Source organism: Geotrypetes seraphini, chromosome 5, assembly GCF_902459505.1.
Source record: "Geotrypetes seraphini chromosome 5, aGeoSer1.1, whole genome shotgun sequence".
NCBI lineage: Eukaryota > Metazoa > Chordata > Amphibia > Gymnophiona > Dermophiidae > Geotrypetes > Geotrypetes seraphini.
Window position 1 is genome coordinate 33,815,853 of NC_047088.1, and position 18,481 is coordinate 33,834,333.

Genomic DNA, 18,481 nt, shown 5'->3' on the forward strand with positions numbered 1-18,481 from the left:
GATATGCACAATACCTCTTTAATGTTCCCGGTGCGCGCAGCAACCCTAACCTTCTGCTCGCGCTGGCGTCGGCTCTTCCTCTGATGTCACTTGCTGGACTGTGCCTAGGAAGTGACATCATAAGAAGAGCTGACGCTTGCATGAGCAGCAAGTTGGGGGTTGCTGCTTGCGCCAGGATGTCAAAGAGGTACGGGGGAAAGGACGGAGCACACGCATGCAGTAGGAGGAGGCGGGGAAGAAGTGGGTGGGGGACGGAGAAGAGGTACCACCACTCTTCTAAATATTTTTCTATGTACATTCCTACCAACATTTATTTATTTATTTGTGTTATTAATGTAAACATTTCTAGGCTACTATTTAATTCAATGTAAAATAAATACTAACAAGAAGGCATAAAAAAGAATAAAAATAGATTAAAACAAGGCTTAAAACATTAGCATAAGTAACATAAATTCATATTACAAACACATATGAAACCAACTGGCGTTATAATAATAATATCGAACCCATTAAACCAAGATGTATATCACTGATGCCTGACATAACATGTCCAGAATCACAAAATTCTGAGGGTTATGGTTCCAGGATAATTAATATAGAAACATGACAGTAGATAAAGGCCAAATGGCCCATCTAGTCTGCCCATCTGCAGTAACCATTATCTCCTCCTCTCCCTATAGGCTAAGGCTCTTAACATTTGCATTTCCTCTTCCTATAGGCTAAGGCTCTGTGCACCTGCATTGTGAGGTCATAGAGCTGCCCATCCTCAGTAACCATTATCTCTTTCTCTCTCCGAGGGATCCCACGTGCCTATCCCAGGCTTGAGTCCCCATCTGTATGGTTGATTAAACCATCCACTAGGCTACTTCAACCTGTTTGCTGCTCTACTAGGATTGGCCACATCTTTGGGAGATGGGAGGAGCTCTGTGACCACTGGGGAAGTGTGTTCGTGTGTGTTGGGGGGGGGGGGAGGCTCATGCTTACATGCCTCCAGTGGTCATCTGATCAGCTTAGGCACCTTTTTGCCACTTGTTCATTATTAAAATAAGTCTAGCTCCAAAGGTCGAAATTGTCCCCTAAATGGAGGCACCCTGAAAATGCAGAATTTCTCGCTTAGTGATTTTGTGCATGTTTATCATTGAATGCTTCTGAGATTCTTGTCTATATAAAACCCATAGTGGCTGGAGATTGCACTACAGTACTAACATTGCATTGAAATCTATTCACTTGTACTTGATCTCAGTTAGTCAGCTGAAAAAGAGAATATTCAAATATATATTCTCTAGAAAAATTTAAGCTTTCCTTGAAAAGCTTTCTGTTCAAGGACGCTTTCAATATATAGAAAATATTACCTGCAAATATTAAATCCCAGTTTTTAATGAGTGTTATGTGTAGGTCGCCAAAATACTCTTTATTTCACTTTATATCTTGGATTTGAGATCCTACCATATATGTTTTCTATGACCCCTCCATATGTGTTTTTTCCCCCCTTACATGTTTCTTTTTCTTTTCTTAAAAATTTTGTAGTTCACCCCTTTTGCCTTTTGTACCAGTTTGTAATAGAATGCCAAAATTTGTCTATATTATCTTGTTTTGTCCTCCCCAATTTGTTAATTGTTATTTTAAAAACAATTGTTATACGCATTGAAATATATGATATTGCGTAGATAACAAATCCCAATAAAGCTTGAAACTTACAGATGCCAAGGATGACAACTACTGTACTTTAAGTAGCAGCAAAATAGATTTATTGCAGTGGTCTCAAACTCAAACTCTTTGCAGGGCCACATTTTGGATTTGTAGGTACTTGGAGGGCAGCAAAAAAAATATAGTTAATGTCTTATTAAAGAAATGACAATTTTGCATGAGGTAAAACTCTTCATAGTTTATAAATCTTTCCTTTTGGCCAAGTCTTAATAATAATATTGTCATTTATAGCTAAAGAGACATATGATCAAGAAACTGTTTTATTTTACTTCTGTGATTATGATAAACATACTGAGGGCCTCAAAATAGTACCTGGCGGGCCGCATGTGGCCCCCGGGCCGCGAGTTTGAGACCACTGATTTATTGCTACCTTGTCACTGCTGGCTGCTGGAAGTTTGTCTGTTAACCTTAACAATGTATTCAATATATATATATTTTTAATGTTTCTCTGGAAAAACATTGTGGGCTCCCTCAAGAGATAATCTTCTGGTCACATGCAGGCTGCCATTCACCAGATCATGAAAACCCTTCTGTACAAGCCCTCTAAATCAGGGTATTTTGTTTTTTTTCAGCCTTGCTCTCACCACAAATTAATAGGGGGGTCTCCCTCTCCTTCTTTTATTATTTTCTAATCGACCACCCATCCATGTTGAATTGCCTTGTCACCATTGTCAGCCCGGGCTTTCATTTGACAGAGATAACTGCTATTGTTAACAAGAGACTTCACTTCAGCCCATTTAACTTTTCTCAGCTTGACAGCTTCACAATAGCCACCCTCTATCTGAAGAAAACTGTGATTTAATAGAAAGGGAATGTGGGACAACAGTGTGGTCTGCTACTCAGTCTCCAGCGAGTTCCCTTGGCATAAAGTTCCCTCACAAAACAGAAGAATGGAAAATCAGGAGACAAGATAATATAGAGATGTGTTCACTCATTCAGTATATTACACAGAAATCTGAACAGCAGTTTCCTGGGTGCAATAATTCGGACTCAGTTGCACGACAATAAATATTTGTGTTCTTCTGTATTCTAATGCTCTACCAATCTTTTCTGGTTATTTTCAAATATTCTTTTTTCTTTCTTTCTTTCTCTTTTTTTTCCAACATAGAGATTGTTTTCAAATTGATTTATAGCAACTCTTTCTGGAATCAGTGAGTCATGAGTAAATTATGGCTTCCATCTGCCTGCTGATTGCTCCTTCTATGCACAGAGCTACACAAAGCAATATTGACACATTAAGAGACAAGTTTATTCTCCCTGGTGTGCAACTAAAAACCTAAAACTCCCATAAAGCTACTGTGGCTTGGGTTTAAAAAAACAAAACAAAACCCAACAAAATAATACTGCATTGGTGTTACATTCAAGCCCAGGAAGAGAGTTGGGTTCATAGACAGTAACGCGGAAGACAAAGGCGCGCGCCGACAACTGAGCGCAAGACGGAGGCGCGCGCCGAAGAAAAAGACTGTTTTTAGGGGCTGCGACGGGGGGTTTTGTTGGGGAGCCCCCCCCCCACTTTACTTAATACAGATCGCGGCGGCGTTGTGGGGGGTTTTAACCCCCCACATTTTAGTGAAAACGTAATTTTTTCCCTAAAAACAGGGAAAAAGTTAAGTTTTCAGTAAAATGTGGGGGGTTACAACCCCACAAACCCCCCACAACGCGGCACGATCTGTATAAAGTAAAGTGGGGGGGGGGTTCCTCCCCACACACACCCCCGTCGTAGCCCCTAAAAACAGTCTTTTTCTTCGGCGTGTGCCTCTGCGCTGCGCTCAGTTGTCTGCTCGCACCTTTGTCCCGGCGTGCTTTTGACCTGACACCAGAGAGTTGTACATGTGGAAATCTGAAGAAATGGAAGAAAGTTCTTTAAAGCAGTGATTCCCAACCCTGTCCTGGAGGAACACCAGGCCAATTGGGTTTTCAGGCTAGCCCTAATGAATATGCATGAAGCAAATTTGCATGCCTATCACTTCCATCATATGCAAATCTCTCTCATGCATATTCATTAGGGCTAGCCTGAAAACCCGATTGGCCTGGTGTTCCTCCAGGACAGGGTTGGGAATCACTGCTTTAAAGGGACTTTGCTAAACTTAGATCTTCCGCTGACATGTTTTAGTATTCTCCAACATCGTATTCTCCAACATACCACTTCCCTATTGTTAAAGCAGCAGCTGCTGATACGGTCAAACTTCCTTCTGCTTGCAACACTAGAAAAGTGTTGAGCTGGAAGTAACGGTTGCTAGAATTTACTCCAGGACTACGCAACTCCTTACCAACCCCCAATATCGCATAGAATAATTTACAAAATACGTCTGTTATCATTTAAGGCCCAACTCTATAAGTCTCCAGCTTTCATCGACAGGATTCTAATTCCCTACCGCCTCCACTAGAACTTTTCGATCTAATGACCAACATTTGCAAACCATTCCATCACTTAAAACCATTAATACACGAAGACAATACATTTTTTCCTGTCGTGGCCCCCCCCCCCAATTGTGGAATTCCTTGCCAATCTACTTAAGGGAGGAAAGAAACATTGACAGATTAAAGAGTCAGTTAAAATGCTTTCTTTTTAAAGATGCATTTGACTGCTAGACATCGTAAAAACAACCAAACCAAACCATAAATCCATCCTTTTTTAAACAAAAAAAGCAAAACAAAAACCCCATCTCTTGTAATTCTCCTTGACTGTCTCATTTGCCTCCAATTATTGTATTTCTATCTCACTTACCCTACTAGTCCCGTCAGTTTTGAAAGTCATGCATTTGTTATATGAACTTTTTGTTTCCCTGTATATTGTTATAAACTATTTTTAGAATTGTACATCGCCCTGAAAATACGATAGGGCGATCAATCAAATTTTAAATAAACTTGAAACTGGGCTAGAATGACAGTATTAAGGAAATCATTAAGCACCTGGTTATGCAGTAAAGGAGACAATATTCAAAGCAATTTAACTGGCCAGAAATGGGTCCTCCCCCGTCCCCATTTACTAAAGCCACAATAGAAATTTCTACCGTGGCCCAGAATGCTAAATGCTCTGATGCTGCTTCGATGTTCATAGGAAGACTATGAGCGTCGGAGCAGCATTGGAGCATTTAGCGCTCTGGGCCGTGGTAGACACCTCTACTGTAGCTTAGTAAAATGGGTGTAAATCGCCTATTTGGGGCTAAATGGTCATTTTCAGCCGCACATAACTGGTTAGTAAAGTTGAAAATGACCTGGTTAGCGCTGAAAACAAAAAAAAACTGACTATTTTAGGGGTGTTCTGGGAGTTGGCACTTGGCCAGTTAACTGCTGATATTCAGTACTTAATTGGCTGTGGTCACTGCATAAAAAGGACCGCGTAAAAGTTGGTCCTGTCTTTATGTGGTGTCCCGTAGTTGGTTAAGTGCTGAATATCGCACTTACCCCCTCTTTTACTAAGCCACAGTAGAGGTTTCTACCACGGCCTGAAGCGCTAAATGATCGATATATGTTTTTATTGTAATCCACTTAGGTTCAATGTGGAATAGAAATGTCAAAAAATAAATAAATATTGTGCCTTTGCAAAGCTTGCCAGATGCTCTTGGCTGGATTTGGCATTCTACATACAGAGTCCTTCCCAAGAACCTAGGATATACTGAAGTACCGATGCAGAATGTGGGCAGTTCCAAGCAGCACAGACTTCGGTCGCTGACCGATGGTGATTTTGTCAATGCCCAGTGTGTTTAGATGCTTCCTAGGTCTTTCAATATTGCTTCAAGGGCACCAATTACTGCAAGTTTTCTCCAGTGATTCAGCTTCAAAGTTCTGATATTTTGTGGTCTTCACCAACTTCAACACAATGCTTCCTGGCATTGCCGCATCTATGAGCCACACCTGCTTCTTTTCAACTACAGTGATATTGGGTAGGGTTACTAGATTTTCCCAAAGGAAAATATGGACCCATGGCCACACCCCCAGGCCCCCACCGTTCTGCCTGTGTCACGCCACGTTCCGCCCCCCAGCCCCAGCCCAGATGGCATTTGTGCATTAGCGGCCGTGACGTAATGATGGGGGCACTCTCTAAAGTTGAAAGGGGATAGATTCCGTACGAATGTAAGGAAGTTCTTCTTCACCCAGAGAGTGGTGGAAACTGGAACGCTCTTCCGGAGTCTGTCATAGGGGAAAACACCCTCCAGGGATTCAAGACAAAGTAAGACAAGTTCCTGCTGAACCGGAACGTACGCAAGTAGGGCTAGTCTCAGTGAGGGCGCTGGTCTTTGACCAGAGGGCCACCGCGTGAGTGGACTGCTGGGCACGATGGACCACTGGTCTGACCCAGCAGCGGCAATTCTTATGTTCTTATGTACGTCACCACATTGTGTCCGTGCATGCCCCTTCTTGACGCAATTTTGATGGGAAGCTTTTCCAAACACGGACAAAGACAGAATTGGGCGGGACAAGGACAGAACAGGGTAGGGACGAAGGCAAAACAGGGTGGGGCCATGTGTCTGGATTTTTGTGGCCTGAACAATGGTAACCCTACTCATAACTCTTGCAATTTGCCTCAATTCTACCAGGCTTTATTCTGCATCTTTCCAGATCTGGATTATCTCCTCCAGTACTGCTGCTCTTTAGGTCCCAGACATTTTTGTGCTTCACCACGGCCCCTCTTCTGCTAATGGGGGTTGGATCCCCATCTGGAGTTTTGGAAACGCCTCAGCCTTCTTATGTTGATGGGGATTGTGGTCACATCAGTCTGTGCAGTTCTTTGCAGTGGTTGAAATTGTTTTCTATTGCTATCTTTGAGGGTCTGGCCTATGCCACCACCATGTAAATCATGACAACATGTTTTTTTTTTTCTTTTCAACTTGCTTTATTCCATTTAATTTAGACGTCTCTGCAACACTTACTTTTACAATTGCTACCATTCATCTTTTGGTGGCTGGGCCTGATTCCCAGCCACCAATACTCCAGGTACTTTCAGCCTCTATCTAATGCAGTCTTGTGCATGTGCAAAGAAGCCTATTGAACAGACAGACAATGGACAGACTCTTCCAACAGGTGCTAAGGAATGTGTCTTAAAACTAAGGTATTAGATTGCTAATTTCAAACGACAACCATTAGACATGAAAATATCAATTCAGTGTAGGATTACCAGATTTTCCATCGTAGAAACCTGGACACAGGCACCACCCTGTCTTGCCTCCAGCCACGCCTTGTTCTGCTTCCAGCTCCGCCCCCACTAAACCTCATCTTTCTTCTTCGACCTCCGGGTCAAGTCTGGAGGGCCTCTGAGCATGCGTGGATGTGTGTGACGCCATCCGCACATGCTCAGAGGCCCTCCAGGCGTAGCCGGAGGTGAGGGCTTTCCAAAACCCAAACTACTGGGTTTTGGAAAGTCTGTCGGGGCTTCCAGACAGTCCACTAAAAAGAGGACATGTCCGAGTTTCCCCAGATGAGTGGCAACCCTAGTTCAGTGAGAAGGCTTGCTTAAAAAGCCAGCCTTTTTAAAAGGGCGCCATGATCATTTTACTCAAATATCCCTCTATTAGGCATTATTTTGCTCGCAACTTTTTTTAGTAGTAGCTCAGATTACGATATACTATGAGCTCCTTTTACGAAGCCGCGGTAGCGGTTTAACGCGTGTAATAGCGCGCACTAAACCGCTAGCCGCTACCGCCTCCTCTTGAGCAGGCGGTAGTTTTTCGGCTAGCGCGGGGGGTAGCGCGTGATTAAAAGTCACGCGCGTTAAAGCCGCTACCGCGGCTTCGTAAAAGGAGCCCTATGTATTTCACTGTTGGGCCCACAGTCTAATCTTGGAAGATTATGTGATTTGCCCAAAATCACAAAGTGAAACAATGGGATTTGAACTGGGCACCTCCATGTGTCTAATCCAATACTCAGTCTAACCACTAGGCTACTCGACTCTAACCGTTATCATAAAGGAGGATAGTCCCAGAGGAGCATTATTTCTGGGCTCCATTACTTTTATCTCTTTAGGAAGTGGGCCTACTAAACAAGTTTCCAAGGCTGATTAAACACTTCATGCAAGCCTACATCATTGTATATATGACTCATGGTATACTTAGCCCAAATAATGTTTTTTTTGAAAAAAAAAAAAAAAAAAGGATTACATCTTTGGTGAGATTATTATAATTTTTTTTTTCTCACTAAAATATATACATTTCTTCATTCTTCTGAATAGATATTATATTAAATTCATCACTGTATGCATTTTTCTTAGGAAGAATATGTCTTGACCCTTATTTTCACATATTCAAGTAGACTAATAGGGCAATCACAATTCTGTGCTCATGATTGTTCACCAAGTCAGGCAAACTTCTTTGAGATGCAGAATACCTAATGGCCTAGACATGAAAAAAAAAAAATATGCCTATGAGAACTTCAAGCTACGAGTGTAATAAATTGCTCTGTTCTCATTGTCTGAACTGTGGATGCTTTGAAAATACAAGGGCATATTTCATAAGAATGGATGCAATTGGTTACTAGTATTTCACCCATTATCAGAAGAGAGTTTGTCAGGAAAAATTACAATCCTAATGGGCATCTTTTTCTGTTATTTTGCAAAACTTCTAGAAGTAACGTACGTTTCAGAAAAATAACTGCCAGGGTTTTTTTTTTTTTTTTAAATGAGATCTATCAATTTCAAGGGTGACCAATAAAATATTTACTGGTTAATATTTAAAATGATTTTTAACCAGCCAGAAATGCCCAGCGATTGGTTAAATTAATTGTTTGGGTCTATCCACTAATTTTTGGTCATCACCACAGAAAATTAGCAGTTAGCACCTGAGTCAACTGTTGGCTGGGTAAGTGCTGATATTCAGCTATTAACCAGCCAGGGTAACTGCATAAATCACAGTCCTGCTCTCCCCCCTCTCCCCTTTTACTAAGCCCTGGTAGAGGTTTCTACCGTGGCCCAGAGTGCTAAGGCCCGGATTCTAGTAATGGCGTCCCAAAGTTAGGCGGCAGTGCCGGGTTTTGAAAAGCCATCCGGATGCCTGGAGAGTCCTCTAAAAAAGAGGGCATGTTTGGATAAATTCAGACGTGTGGTAAACCCAGTCAATGCTAAGGCGTGCTATCTATTTTAGCTAAACGCTAATGTGTCCATTATAGTCTATGGACGCATTAGCGTTTAGTGTGCGCTAATACTGCTAGCGCTTTAGTAAAAGGACCCCACGGTCCATAAGAAATTGGCTATGAATAGTATTCTATAAGAAGCACGTTCTAGGATTGGTACCTTTATACAAAATGTATGGTAGTGGTAAAGCGAGGGTGGAAGGCACCCAGGGGCAGCAGTGTCCCCTGCCCTCTTTTCTGTCTCCCTCACTCCTTCCCCGCTGGGTGTGCGCTCTCCTATCCTTCCCCCCATACCTCTTTAACTTTGCTGGCACGAGGAGCATCTCCAACCTGCTTCCTGCGCCAGCCTTGGCTCTCTCTCCGATGTTACTTCCTGGCCGCACGTGACTTCAGAGAGAGAGCCAAGGCCGGCGCAAACAACGGTTACAGCTGCTGCTCGTGCTAGCAAAGCTTTGGAGGCACAGGGGGAAGGAAAGGTGTGCACGTGCGGCAGGGAGCACGCGGGAGGGCAGAGAGGAGAGGTGCCAGTGCCCCCACCAAGACGGTGATCAGGGTGTTCTGCCCCCCCCATCCCTTCCTTAACTGGTATGTGGTTCCACTGGTGTGTGGATCCTTGATTCATACTCAACTTTAGGATCGCAGAGTTGCACTAACTGAAACCAGGTATAAATCCCTGCATGCAAGTGGGTGTGGATCCCCTGAATTCCGTAACACTGCATGCATTTTAAGTGAATGCCACTGGCCTGCCCAGGCCCCTCCCACGGTGTCAGGTCAAAAGCGCGCCGCGACAAAGGCGCGCCCAGACAATTGAGCGCAGCGCGGAGGCGCGCGCCGCTCTAAATTACTGTTTTTAGGGCTCCGACGGGGGGGGGGGGGGCGTGGGGGGAACCCTCCACTTTACTTAATAGACATCACACCACGTTGTGGTGGCGTTGTGGGGGGTTGTAACCCCCCACATTTTACTGAAAACTTAACTTTTTCCCTGTTTTTAGGGAAAAAGTTCAGTTTACAGTAAAATGTGGAGGGTTACAACCCCCCCAAACCCCCCCCATAACGCCGGCGCGATGTCTATTAAGTAAACTGGGGGGGGTCCCCAACAAAACCCCCCGTCGGAGCCCCTAAAAACTGTAATTTTGTGCGGCGCGCGCTGCGCTCAATTGTCGTCGCGCGCTTTTGTCTTTCGCTCCGTTGTCTATGAACCCCCCCTCCCACGCCCACACCCCTCTTTGTAGATTCACATGCTATTTTATAGCCGGGTGCATAAGTGTGTTTTCTCGCATATCTGCCATTTCTGACCTGTTTCGGTGCCCTGCTACCTTTAGAATGTTTTTTTTTTCAAAGCACAAATTTGGCGTGGAAGTAGCGTCCAACATTTGACCTACATTTTGCGAGAGCTAATTTTTGCAATGAAACTGCTTAGGTGGTTTGTTTTTGAAAATTAGCAACAATATGCACATTGTTCGGTGTAATAATACATACAACCTAAACAATTGCTGAAAATTTCCACTCATGTGTATTAGCGTTAAGTTAAATACAGCGCTTGGCAAATAAGCGGGGAAGCATTCTCATTACGACATGAATGAAACGAATGTTAAAAGCCCCCCCCTGATTCGCCTGAGAAAGGAGGAAAGTTAATGCAGTGTGAGTCAACAAATCAGCTCCGGAATTACTGAATGCAGCTGGCGTCTCAGGAGAGTTTCAAAGGTACATTTAGAAAATTTGTTAGGAATTAGCAGAGTTAGGTCAATTAACTTGAACTCTTGTCAATAATTGCTCTGTAATGTGCAGAAGTCTTTGACCTCTGTGCCTGAAGGCTGTGCCTGAAAGTTTAAAGTTTATTAGGATTTTATATACCGCCTATCAAGGTTATCTAAGCGGTTTTACAATCAGGTACTCAAGCATTTTCCCTACCTGTCCCGGTGGGCTCACAATCTATCTAACGTACCTGGGGCTATGGAGGACTGAGTGACTGGCCCAGGGTCACAAGGAGCAGCACGGGGTTTGAACCCACAACCCCAGGGTGCTGAGGCTGTAGCTTCAACCACTGCGCCACACACTCCATCACAATTGCACTTCTGCTCTGCCCAGATTAAGACTACAGGAATGCTCATGTGCAGTGTATATATAAGTACATGTGAGCACAGCTTGTACGCCTGCAAACCTATACACGTGTTAATAGCCATGCAAATGTATAAAGGACTTTTCTGCATGTAATTAAAGCAGGATAACGTATGCATGCCAAAGAGGGGGGGGGGTTAAATTTGAGACGCCCTGGGGCAAATTTGAAACCAGAAGTACATGCACGCTTTTCTTTGAAACATTTGCCAGTACCTGCAAAGACAAAAGAATGTGTATAATTTTTATACATCGGTGCAGTTATCAAACTACTTCAGACTTTTCCTTTAAAATTTGATAAAGGACCCATTTATTATAGGAAAGTCATCTGAGCAAACTATATTCTAGAACAAACTGAATCGAGAATGTTTTTCAAGCAGCGTGACTCAGGATTCACTCTTCAATGAACAGCAAATAAAATAAAGCATATATACCTACAACATGCAATAAATTTTAAACTATTTTTCTTGCTTATCAAGTATACCGCAGAATTTCAGCTAATGCACTTATTTAAAATCTGTAGGTTGTACAGGTATGAGGAATCAGGAGACCCTAAACATAGATTTGCCCACCAGAAACTGAAATTAAGACGGTCTCAATTTTTCCAATTTGGCGTGATCAACTGCATAGCTGTTCCTGTCAAAATTAAAAAGAGTCTGCCTTTATATCTATCCAACAAGTTTCAAGTTTATTTAAATTTGATAAATCGCTTATTACATACTAAGCGAGTAACATTAAAATATGAGATAGATCTAGAGTTTATTATACAACTTTAAAAGGGGTTAAAAACAAACTGACAGAACAAACAGACTCAGATACATAAGGGAAAGAAAAAGGAAGAGAAGGCAGTTACAATATTGATATTTTTCATAATTGGGAAGAAAAGAAAAACCAAATAAGGGAAAAACATATGGAACTGTGCCGCGTAACATGCGGCACAGTTCCACAAACCACTACCTCATATGTCAGAGGGATCGCAGACTCCAAAATATTATTATGTCCCCAAATCGACTTCCAAAAACTCAGTATCATAGGACAATAAAACAGGAAATGATCCAGTGTTCCTATATCTAGATGACAGTACCAGCATCTATTAGACTTAGAACTATCCAACTTATTCATCCTAACCGGGGTCCAAAAAGATCGGTGTAACGGAAAAAAACATGTTTGTCTCATAGATGCTGACGCTGTATATCTCATCCTCCAAGACCAAATTCATGGCCATCGAGATACAGAAATATACTGCTTAATCTCAATGCTCCAAATGTCTCTAAGAGCGAAGTTCAGATATTAATTTATACCACCTGGCGGCCTGATCTATGTATAAATATGAAAAAATGAATGCTGATTTGTCAGGGAACACAAAAATATTCAAATTAGTGTGGGTTCCATTGGCATCTTTTGTAGAATTGTTGTAGTTTTATTTTTTGCTGATATAATACTTGCACATCCAGGGGTGGGAGGGTGGGTATATCTTTATATGATTCCTGGTTCTTTTCTTTGATGGTTGGGAGGGGAGGGGGTATTTCTGGGTATTGTTGAACTGACTCTGAATGTTTCTAAGTGCTTAATTGTTTATGGTCATGACATGTCTGTTATGTTCCACTTTTTGTAAGATATAAAAATTTAATAAAGATGTTAAAAAAAGAATCAGGAGACCCAAAACTTTCAAGAGAGCACGTTTTCATTTGAGCTTCTCACAGGTTTTAAATATTACTTTTTGCTGTCTTTTATATCTATACGTCAACTGTGGACTTTGTTTTTGATTCTTTGATATGTACTGTTTACTTTATACAACCACTTCTTTATGCAGAGCTATTAGTATATTTACAAGTGAGGATAGATGGCAAGGAATCTTCTTTGAAAGGTGACTCAGTTCCCTCATGAGATTCATTAGAGTTCAAATCTTGGAGCATAGGTTAAAACCATGTTTTAATTTTTCTAACATCTAAGTGAGAGGTTTCACCTCTGTATATTTTCAATCATTCTAATCAATGCCCATGCTCAGTGATAGGTTGGTCAGGTCTGACCCAGTAACCTGGACAGTGACAAGGATGGATTTCTGCTGTAGCAGATATATTTTTCCAGTAGTACTGAATTGACATGGCTAGTGTGCCATGGAATCTCTCCACATGCTACTGTTCTAGTTGGTCCACTGGAATCAGCCTTGAAGGACTCAAAGGCTATATAATGTTCTTATCCTGAAATCCTATAGATGGAACAATTCTCGTTAATCTGCCATGCAAATCTGTTTTGGTGCCTCTGGATGATAAATACCTTATAATCTTGTCAAGCAAAATGGTACCCTGAAGATGGTGATGCTCCTCTCTCGTGAGGACAGTTTGCCCAATAAATGGAAGCAAAGTAACTTTTGAGTAAAGCACATACTGTATATTCACATTCACATTCAGCTAGAACCTTTTTCCAAGCTAAGTTATATTCAGGTACAGTAGGCTTATTTACTCTCCCTGAAGGACTCACAAGTTTGTCCCTGAGGCAGTGGAAAGTTGAATTACTTGCCCAAGGTAGGGCTACCATATGGCTCCAGAAAAAGGAGGACGGATTGAGACATCTGGGTTTTACTTCCACTGAAGGCAATGGATGGAAACCCCAGATGTCTCAATCCGCCCTCCTTTTTCTGGAGCCATATGGTAACTTTAGCCTAAGGTCACAAGGAGCCACAATGAGAACTAGGCCCCATTGATTCTCAGGCCACTGTGCTAACCGCTCGGCTACCCCTCTGCTCCCACCAGTTCACTTCTAGGTAAGTAGCAACAATTTGAACTGTCTAAAAAAGTGGATCGGTAAAAGGAACTGTATGGTCATAGAAACTAGGGGAATATACGTAATGCAACTTAATTTTGGACACTCCGTAGTAGAGATGGATGATTCTTTGCAAGACAAAGAGGAGCAGTCTGTAGTAGAGAGGAAGAGTCTAGTGGTTAGATCATCAGATTGGCAATAGGGAAGTCAGGTTCAAATCCCACTGCTTGCTCCTTAGGATCTTGGAAAGGACTCTTAAGCCTCCACTGCCTCAGGTATGAGCTTCGATTGTGAGCCCTCTAGGAAAAGGGAAATGGGGATACCTACTCTACCTAAGAGCAATATACCTTGAGTTACTACTGGAAAATGAATAAGCTAAATCGAAATATCTAATGCTGTAATAATAGATTAGGCACATTTTGAAGAGATTCGTCTCAAAACAAACCATAAAAGCAATAACAAAAGTATTATTGAAAGTAATTTGGAGGAATACGAGCCTGAATGTTAAGGTACCTAAGTGTCAGTTTTCAAATATGATTCAATCGGTTTCCAAATATGAAGTACAGTTTTATATTTGTTGCATTTTTTCAGCTGATTTAGTTTCGTATTTATGAAACACCCATACTGTATTCCACCAAAAGGTACTATTCAATTTAGTCCTGGTGGGGGTGAGGGGGTCCGGGTGGGGGTGGAGGGAGGTTCAGGCGGTGGGCTGGGTGGTCAGGCAGGGGGGTGGGGAAGTGTCCGGCAGGAGGGACTGGGCACTCCTCCTGTTGGTGAAGAGCGTTTCGGGGGGGAGGGGGGGCAGGTTTTTTGGTTATAGCTGCTGGACAACTAACCCCCTCTTTTACTAAGGTGCGCTATATTTTTATGCACTTTTTTGCACTGAATTTTAGTTGCCAGATATTAGACCATTCTAACTTTTGCAGATCCTTTTTCATGTTTTCCACTCCCTCCTCGGTGTCTACTCTGTTACAAATCTGGTATCATCCACAAAAAAGGCAAACTTTTCCTTCTAACTCTTCAGCAATGTCGCTCACAAACATATTGAAAAGGATCGGCCCCCAGCATACATCCCTGAGGAACTCCACTACTCACCTTTCCCTCCTCAGAGCAAATTCAATTAACCAGTTTCTAATCCAGTTCACCACTTTGGGTCCTAACTTCAGCCCGTCAAGTTTGTTCAAGAGCCTTCTATGAGGAACCGTGTCAAAGGCTTTGCTGATAGTTAAGCTCTGAAACATGTTGCCAGAGTATGTGATAAGAACGGTTGATGTAGCTGGTTTTAAAAAAGGTTTGGACAAGTTCCTGGAGGAAAAGTCCATAGTCTGCCATTGAAACAGACACAGGGGAAGCCACTGCTTCAAGAAAACTTAGGACAAGTACATAGATCTCTAGGGGAGAGGAAGGCATAGGAGATGGTACGGATGGGCAGACTAGATAGGCCATGTGGTCTTTATCTGCCTCCAGTTTTCTCTCTGCTTCATTTTTAAAAAAAGTGCACACTCTTCTCATGATAGTGTGCCAATTCAAACCAGTATGCATGTATGAGCAATTAGAAACATAGAAACTGACGGCAGAAAAGGGCCACGGCCCATCTAATCTGCCCACACTAATGACCCAACCCTAACTTCCTCCGTGAAGAGATCCCACATGCCAATCCCATTTTTTCTTAAAATCTGGCACGCTGCTGGCCTCAATTACCTGTAGTGGAAGACTATTCCAGCGATCAACCACCCTTTTGGTGAAGAAATATTTTCTGGTGTCACCATGAAATTTCCCACCCCTGAGCTTCAACGGATGCCCTCTTGTTGCCGTGGGACCTTTAAGAAAAAAGATATCTTCTTCCACCTCGATATGACCCGTGACATATTTGAATGTCTTGATCATATCCCCCCTCTCTCTGCGTTCCTCGAGTGAGTATAGCTACAACTTATCCAGCCGTTCCTCATACGGGAGATCCTTGAGTCCTGAGACCATCCGGGTGGCCATTCGCTGAACTGACTCAACTCTCAGCACATCTTTGTGGTAATGTGGCCTCCAGAATTGTACACAGTATTCCAGATGGGGTCTCACCATGGATCTGTACAATGGCATTATGTCCTCGGGCTTATGGCTGACAAAACTTCTACGGATACAATCTATGATTTGTCTAGCCTTGGATGAAGCTTTCTCCACTTGATTGGCAGTCTTCATGTCTTCACTAATGATCACCCCCAAGTCTCGTTGCTGGAGAATGTGGTGAAATCAATTAGCTTAGCAGGGTTTAAAAAAGGGAAGTCCATAGGCCATTATTGAGATGGCTTGGGGAAATCCACTGCTTATTCTTATGATAAGCAACATAAAATCTGTTTTATTACTTGGGATCTAACTAGGTACTTGGGAGCTGGGTTGGCCACTGTTGGAAACGATACTGGGCTTGATGGACCTTTGGTCTGTCCCAGTATGGTTGTTCTTATGTTCTTATCAGAGCTACTTCAAGAACATCAAATACACTTCAGTTCTCAGATTTTTATTTTTATTAAAGAAATTAAATAGTTGTACCACAGCCAGGGGAAATTGTTTTGATGGAATCAAACCAGCCAATGAATAAGTTGAACTATAGAATGTAGTGCTTTTTTTTTACTGGATATCATCCAAAAATCATAGCCTGCCTTAAAGAAATAATTAAGCTCTTTTTTAATTTCATAATTAAGAGGGAAACATGTTGATTCTCACTATTTTAACATCTTCTAATATACACATACAGTACAAATCAGTACAGGAGCTCCTTACAATTAATTTCAGCAAGTGTATCGAAGCGCACAGACAAGAAATCAGAGGCTTGAATAGGGATCATTTTCTGATAGGGCAGTATATAAAATAATGGGCCAATCAGATTGCTGTGTCATAAAAAGCCACGCCCCCCCTCTCCTTCATGCACGATCAGGAAAAGAATGCACAGTCATCAACACTGCTCCTGTGGTGATAAAATGGCCAAATGAAAATGAATAAAACAAACATTCCTGAAAATGACACAGAGAATGACACAAAACATTTTCTGGCTACCCATCCCCCTATCAGTCTGAACTTCCCCTTAAAATCCACTTTGACGTTCAACAATAATAATAATAATAATAACAGCTTTATTTATCTCCCGTCATACCTTTCAGTTCAAGACGGTTTAAGAGAGGCTGCAGGAAGTTACATCATGAGCATGAAGTAGGAGTAAACGGGCATGTAACATAATTATATCTATCAGAAGGCAGGAGCATGCAAGTAGACATAGAGGAAATCGTTTGAGGAAGTTTAAATGAATTTGTCACTTAGGGCTCCTTTTACAAAGGTGCATTAGCATAACATACATAACAGTTTATTTATATACCGCAGGACTGTGAAGTTCTATGCGGTTTACAATGATTAAAAAATGCTAAAAATTGAGTAGAACTAACAAAGGTAGAGATTGGTGAATAACAGTTCTAGAGATCAATTGTTGTGGGAGATTGTGCAGTTCAGCTATCAAAGTACTTCCGGAACAGATAGAGGGGCATAATCGAAAGGGACGTCTAAGTCCGTTTATGTCCATTTCGCAAGTCATCCAAAGTCAAAAAGAGCCTAAGTACCATTTTCGAAAGAGACGTCCAACGTCTTTTGACTTTCGAAAATCGTCCAAATTATACATCCTGTAGATGTGATCTAAAACGTCTATCTTTTTAGTCCATTTTCGTCCAAATGTCTGTCCAAGTCAAAACGTCTAGAACAAGCCCTGTTGGACGTGGGAGGGGCCTGCAAAGTGAGTGACAGAACACCCAGACAGGGCACCTAAATAGTGGGGTACCTTACAGGGCACTGCTGTGAACTTCACAAACAGGGAGCCATGGCTTCCCCTCACTACAGCTCACTTATAGGTAATGGTGAGCCCCCCAAACCACCTCCAGAATCCCCTAGACCCACTTATCTACCATCCCTATAGCCCTTATGGATGCAGCAGCCACTTATATGCCAGTCCAAAATGGTTTTGGGGGTGTATAGGGGAGTGCACATGTTTCAGTATCAATACAGTGATTACAGGGGCTTATGGGCATGGGTCCATCTCTCTATGGGTCCCAAACCCACCCCCAAGATGACTTAAGCTTGACTAGGCTTTTCTATGCTAGACAGCCAGGTGATGATGGTCTGGGGCTGAAATTTAAAGTTATGATTAAAATTTTTATGGGGGTGGGAGGGGGTTGGTGATCACTGGGGTAGTGTGTGGGGTCTGTTTTATGTGTTTTCAGTACATATGTGGTGAGTTTAGGTGGGTTTTAATGACTTAGACCATGTTTTAGATGGTCTAAATCAAAACATCCAAGTTTCCTCTAGGCTCTGTTGTTTAACTTTCGATTATACGTGCTGTACGACTAAGTCTAAGCCGGCCCACGTCCCGCCCTCGACACGCCTCCCGAAACGCCCCGTTTAGCTTTGGACGTTGAGCGGCACTATGAGGGCCTAGGTCGTTTAGAAATACGTCCAAAATCCGGTTTGATTATCGGCACTTGGACGTTTTTGAGAAATGTTCGTCCATGTGCCAACTTAGGCCGGTTTTTGGACCTTTTTCTCTTTCGATTATGAACCCCATAAGTTTTTAGGTGTTTCCTAAATTCCCCATAGTTATTAGCATGCATAAGTAATTGTTCCAGATCTTTTCCCCATAATGCAGCTTGATAAGAGAAAAGATGTTGATGATGTTTTTTAAATTTACATCCTCTAACCAGTGGTGAGACAAACTTCAGGTGTGAGCTTCTCTTATGTCTATTGGTTGAGAAAGAGAAAAGGTCAATTATATATTTGGGTGCTAGACTGAAGCAAAAAC

At 42.3% G+C, this 18,481-nt stretch overlaps 1 protein-coding gene across 1 annotated transcript in view; it reads right to left on the reverse strand.

The window, feature by feature from the left end:
• Window positions 1-18,481, reverse strand: part of AFF2 (AF4/FMR2 family member 2) — an 877,713-nt gene that overhangs the window by 250,191 nt on the left and 609,041 nt on the right. The window lies entirely within an intron of this gene.